Source organism: Anneissia japonica, unplaced genomic scaffold (assembly GCF_011630105.1).
Source record: "Anneissia japonica isolate Jap-2015-1 unplaced genomic scaffold, ASM1163010v1 scaffold285531_len14952_cov192, whole genome shotgun sequence".
NCBI lineage: Eukaryota > Metazoa > Echinodermata > Crinoidea > Comatulida > Comatulidae > Anneissia > Anneissia japonica.
In genome coordinates this window covers 2220-8180 of record NW_022700064.1, presented here as the reverse complement: position 1 = coordinate 8180, position 5961 = coordinate 2220, and the positions used below count along the sequence as shown (strand labels likewise).

Sequence of the window (5961 nt, the reverse complement as noted above, 5' to 3'; positions counted from 1 at the left end):
ATGATTGGTGTTGGATCGTCAAAAACAAGGTGTTTTCTGGACAATTTTGATTGGCGGGCCGCAAAAACATAGGGTTTTTAATTCATTGTCGCGGGCTGCAAAAAAATCGCTGACGGGCCGTACTTTGCCCACCTGTGCTCTAGTTGAAGCTTCAGGAATACAAAAGACTAACATGGTGTATACATGCAACCTTCAAATGATAAAAAAAACATGCAATTAATTAAGTCCTGTAACTCTTCTTAATTACCGTATTTATTCCAGTAAATTCCCTGCTTTGTATAAACGCCCTTCCCCTCCCCCCATTTCAATATACACCCCCTCTAAAGCCTAATTTGAAATAAATGCCTCCCTCGAAACATGCCCCGGTCGTTCTTTTATTTTTGCCCTTGAATAGACGCCACCAAATGACTGTAAAGAAATCTAATGGAAGCAACATCATTCTCAACACATTCTATTAATGATCTACTACAGCAGAATTACATTTTTCTAACCTGGATGGGATTAATCAATTTTTATGATTACGCAATAACACTTTGGACGGCAATTATGTGTTGTAGTCCCATATTCATAGTTTTTTTAATAGTATATACATTTTACACCAAATAAAATAAACGCCTCCCTTGAATAAACGCCACCCTCGAATAAACTCACCCTCAAAAACCCCCCCCCCCCACCCAAATCCTCAAAACCCTTCTCAACAATAAACACCCTGGGGTATTTATTCGAATAAATACGGTAAGTAAATATCTTGAATCTTATATTGTATTGGCTTTGCAGCCATGGCCATGGGGTATTCTCTTGTGAATTATTAAAGCTTCTTATAAATTTATAATTTTATTTTTTATCTGTGGTCTTGCGCTAACTGTACAAGCCACCTCCTGGGTATGGGAAAGTAAGGTATGTTTCTATAGTAATAACAATTTAATATGAACGCAAACACACAAAAGCAGATGTTTTGCATATTTTGCATTAAATAAATGAGGTTGCTTGGACAACAAACTAACGACAACTTAAGTAACATCTGTTTTCTCTCCTTGCAGGTATTCTTATTTAGTGGATGTGAATTTTTACAAAATTCTTTTTTAAATCCAGTTTTTTTCATGGTATGTAATTTCTTCACCATTTGTCATTTCAAACGTTGCTTCTCTCGTGGTTTTAGGCCAGGCACTCACCACGCTGTACGACGCAACACTGTCTGCTGATTGTCGGTGGGAGTCGGAACAGATCGTCCTTAAAAACTATCCGTTGTGTGTGCTGTGGCATTGCGTTCTCCATTGAATCATGGGCACAGTGAGTTCCCAGTCATCTTCTGTCTCTGGTGTTAGCAGGCAGTAGAGGTGTCTCATTGGTAGTTCTCAAATGTGTTTGTTAAGGGGATCAATAATAATGTTAGTTCTGTAGCTTCTGGAGCACCATATAATTCAATTAAAAGAAAAGAAACATTACTATTCAATTCAGTTCAATTTTTTGACAAATTAAAATACATCATTTGGATTAAAAGGATAAATATTTTTTTTTAAACTGCACGTACAGTATATTAAAAAGTGATTATGTAAAATAGTAATAATAATATTATAATAATAATAATAATGTAGAAAAACTAATGAATCTTTATGATTTTTTGTAGTCATCCATTTCTTTGTCAACTGTAAAGTTGAACCAACTAATCATAATATCCTTGCTGGGCCACTAGGGCTGATAGGGCTGGAGCTCATCCCAGTTTCTGTAGTGTGAAGTGGATGAGAGCATGATAATCCCCCTGGGAGGGATGCTAGTCCACCGCAGGTGAATCCCAGCAATTTTCTGGCACCCATTGTTACAGCTGGGTAGACTGAAGCAATGTAGATAAAGTGCCTCGCTCAAGGAGACAAGCAAAATGCACAGCGAAGGATTGAAACTCCGAACTCAAGGTTGGAAAAACCAAACCATTTCCACTGCGCCAAACCGCTTTCACATTATAATATACAAAGCCAAAAATTGAAATATTAAATTCCATTTTCAAGGTTATTAGGCCAAGTATAAAAATTAATATTATATAATGTGACAGGTTGAGTGCCTACAGATACATCTAGGTATCATTTTCATCAGTCAATCATGGAAGTAATAATTCACCTTAGGCAAAGTTTCATTTTGAGGTGAAATTGGGAAATTAAACGAGAAAAAAAAAGTTTGAAAATAACCTGTAAGCAAATCAACAGAAAGACGAAATAAATGAGAAAACCAAATTGCAATGAGATGTCGATACAGAAATTGTGTGCTGAGGTTAAAGTAAGTCAACAACATGAGATTAACTAAGCTCAAGATTTCAATTGTCTTTATCTGCTCAACCTCAGAGCATAGAAGCGATTTACTAGGATAATCAGAGAAGATTAAACTTTGGACTTTGCTTATAGGCATTTCTTGGGAGAAATTACCTGTAGTATTATTACCTGTGGTGGAAATTCATAGGTTGCTTGGCAGATGATACACTTCAATTGCTTTTTGTATGTACTCAGGCTGTCTGAAGTAGCTTTTTTTCTTATCTCTGAGACAAACAAACAAAAATATAATAGAAACCAGGGGCGGATCCTTAGATGTCCTAAAGGGGGGGGGGGGGGTGAAAGTGGGGCCGATTGAGATAACACTACCCTAGGGGTCCGGGGGGAAAAAAACACACTACATAATTTTGTATCCCCCCAACATTGCATGGAATGGAGTTATGTTAGAAATTTTCAGAAACACTTGAAAATGCAACATACGGTACTGTACCTGTAATAAAGCGGAAATTTCAAAGGGGTGTGTGTTTACATGGCCATGGTCTACAGGATGTTAAATTAAATCAATTTTAAATTTTGATTATCACTTCATTTGTTGATTACATATTTTTTGCCCATCGACTGAGGCCAATTACTTTTGTTTATCTGTTAATTTTTTGTATCATGAAAAAATTAAATCAACATGGTGCTATTCTATTTTTATTGCAGATAGGTGTAGATGGCATTGCTTGGATATGTAATGTGGAAATGAAATTTGTGCCTTGGAGAGACATTCAATGCCTTCTGCAAACTACAGTATAGAACTATTGCATTGATATATTTGATAGCAGTGTACTGAATAGAATTTTGTGGACTCAAAAGAATGCAGAAATTAGGACTAATACGTTCTGTCGTTTAGACACCTGCACCCCAACACCTGTATCCAGTCACGTGAACAATTCCCAGTGATGCCATTGGTTGTGCTTTATCATCTTCAGTATCCCATGATGCAAATTTCAACACTGATAACATTCTCAATTGTTTTGTCTCAGAAATGATTATTGATTTACATAATAATAACTCTCCCCATGAACCTTACCAGGCATTTTATTCCAGAATCATGTTCAAGCCTCTATAATTTTAGGTGTGTAGTTTATTATTTTTCCTGCTGCATGATTTAATGATAATGCTTTGTATAATTATTTTCATTTTATCAAATTATGCATACTTCTGTAAATCATTTAAAACATTTATAATTGAAAGTGTGCTATACATTATAAGTTATTAATTGTTTGTATTTTATCTTTATTGTTGTTTGTTTTTATTTTTAATGTTAGTACTATTATCAGTTTAAAATTTAATAAATTGAAATTATCAATCATCTTCAAGTGTTCGGACATTTATCGTCATAATGCCCACCACTGTCATGAGTACCTATATGACAGTGGTGGGCTTTCCGATGTCAACTCAGATGAACCATGATGGTGAACTTTAGCCTTTGATGATCATTTGGGATTTCCAAAACGGGATGTGCGGGAGTCCGTCGAAAATTGTTAACTAGATCACACAGACTCTCGGCCTCAAGCACCATCACTAACCGTATGACTACACATAATCACGTTCCAAACCAGAATACCGTCAGCATTTTAACCAAAGAATCAGAATGGAACACCAGAATAATCAAAGAAGCCATCAACATAAGACTACACCCCAATACCATGAACAGATATCAGGGCTCACATGAACTGCCACATCAGTAATATCTTAAAAGGATTGGGAGAAGGGCATTTAAAGGAGAATGGGGGTGGACATAAACAATATAACAATATAATAAAACGGCTAGACACTTCTGAAATAAAAATAATGTACCAACTATGGATATCCCTACCCAGACCATACAAACAAACATTACTTACAAGCAAACCCTCACCTAAAACTGAAAATTGAACTTAATAATAAACATTTACATAGCACCAGACGGGTATCCATTTCAATGAAAGTTTGAAGGTTTTTTCTGGCATTATTCAACAGTATAATCTACCTGAAAGAACAACAATTTAATCTTGCTTGTTGTGTACAGTGCATAGTACTTAACCTTAATCATGGTATCGTACTTTCAAATGGAGCTGTATATAAAATATTAACATTTCGATTACGATAGTCGGACTATGTGAACAATCATGTGCAAACATATTAAAATATGTACAGTAATCAGCCTTTAGCAGTATTAGTGTTGTTAAAACCTACTACAGGAAAAAAAACAATAGTGCTTAACATCATTTCATGAATGTAAAGTGTCTAATAACATTTGGTACAAATATACAATGCATACAGTATAAGTTTCTTTTATGATACTTTGCATTCTGTGGGTAATGTTTTCATAATATTTAGCGGCATGTCGATTTTCATATGGACTAAGAAAAAGTATGACACACATAACCTTTTCCCATTTTAAAACCATGGTTCATAAAAATGGGGTTAAATTTTCAGAACAGAGGTGCCTTACACTGCTTGTGACGTTTAAAAAAGTGAGAGAAATTTGTTAAGTAAGAAAGAAAAGGTAATGAAAGAAAATATAGTAAAGGAAAAGAAAGAAATTTGACATTAACTAAAACAATTTTTGAATACCTGCAAAATAGAAAAAACAAACTTATGTTATTACAGCTATCAACCGCATCCCCCACCCTCCAGCCCCTGTACTTGCACCACTGTGAATTTCAAAAAAAAAAACAGAGGCAGCCTAGAAAAGGATATGGGAGAAGAATCTACTTAACAAGTGATTTATTTCAGTTACTTATTGTATTGTTGGATACTGCACCATAAACTCTTCAATTATTGTAGGGCAATGGTCCGCTGATGGGTGCTACACTCTCATTGGCCTTGATAAAGAGTTGTCTGGGTCATGTCACTGATTCGTGGCTTGTACACCAGGCAAGTAGCAACATTAAAACCATGTAATTACCCATTTATCTTCCTGTTAACAACACCCGAGAGACTACCATTTAACCTTCTTTGAGTTCTGTCGCCAAAGGAGTTCTTCAATTCAAACTCAGAAGAGTCAAGACATTATTTTTGTTTTCATATTTCTGATAGATTCTAATAGAGTAGAAATAAATATTACTTGTAAACTATAACTCATTCAAAAATATATAAAATATGGATATTGTTCAACAAGATAATAATTTATTATAGTATTATTATTATTAATTTTATTGTTTGCCCATCGTTTGATTCTACTTTCCTCACATTCCATCCAAAATCAGTGCATTGCTATTTTAATATTATGATAAAAAAAATTATTTATTTTTGCAAATTCCATGCAAATATGTTTCAAATGCATGTTACAAAATAGACAAGAATACAAATTTAGAATATACCATATCGCGCTGCACTTTCCTGATGATGACATAATTAATGTCGAAATATTGAATCCCAACACGATGACGTGCATTTCAATACAGCGAAATTTTACTGGTTCTTATACAAAAAATACATTCTCCATCCAAAAAATACTAGAAACCAATCCTCAAATATATTAATTCCAACATGGAACAATACGTAAGGGAAGAGAACTTTCTAATAGTATTACTGAGCATCAATTCTCTGGAAAGAACTTCCAGTAGATGTCTGCAAACATACCATTCTATTAATTAAGTTGAGTCTCAAAACCTTATAATTTTATTTGTGCTTGTATTTTACCTCTTTTAATTTCTTTCTTTTTCTTGTA

General features: G+C 34.5%; 1 long non-coding RNA gene across 1 annotated transcript in view; it reads left to right on the top strand.

Moving 5' to 3' along the window:
• Positions 1-3648, top strand: part of LOC117103287 — a 5550-nt gene extending 1902 nt beyond the window's left edge. The window contains exons 2-3 of the long non-coding RNA XR_004444560.1: positions 1041-1103; positions 2964-3648. This is a non-coding gene — a long non-coding RNA (uncharacterized LOC117103287). The remainder of the gene's footprint in view (positions 1-1040; positions 1104-2963) is intronic.
• The last annotated feature ends 2313 nt before the right edge of the window (positions 3649-5961 follow it).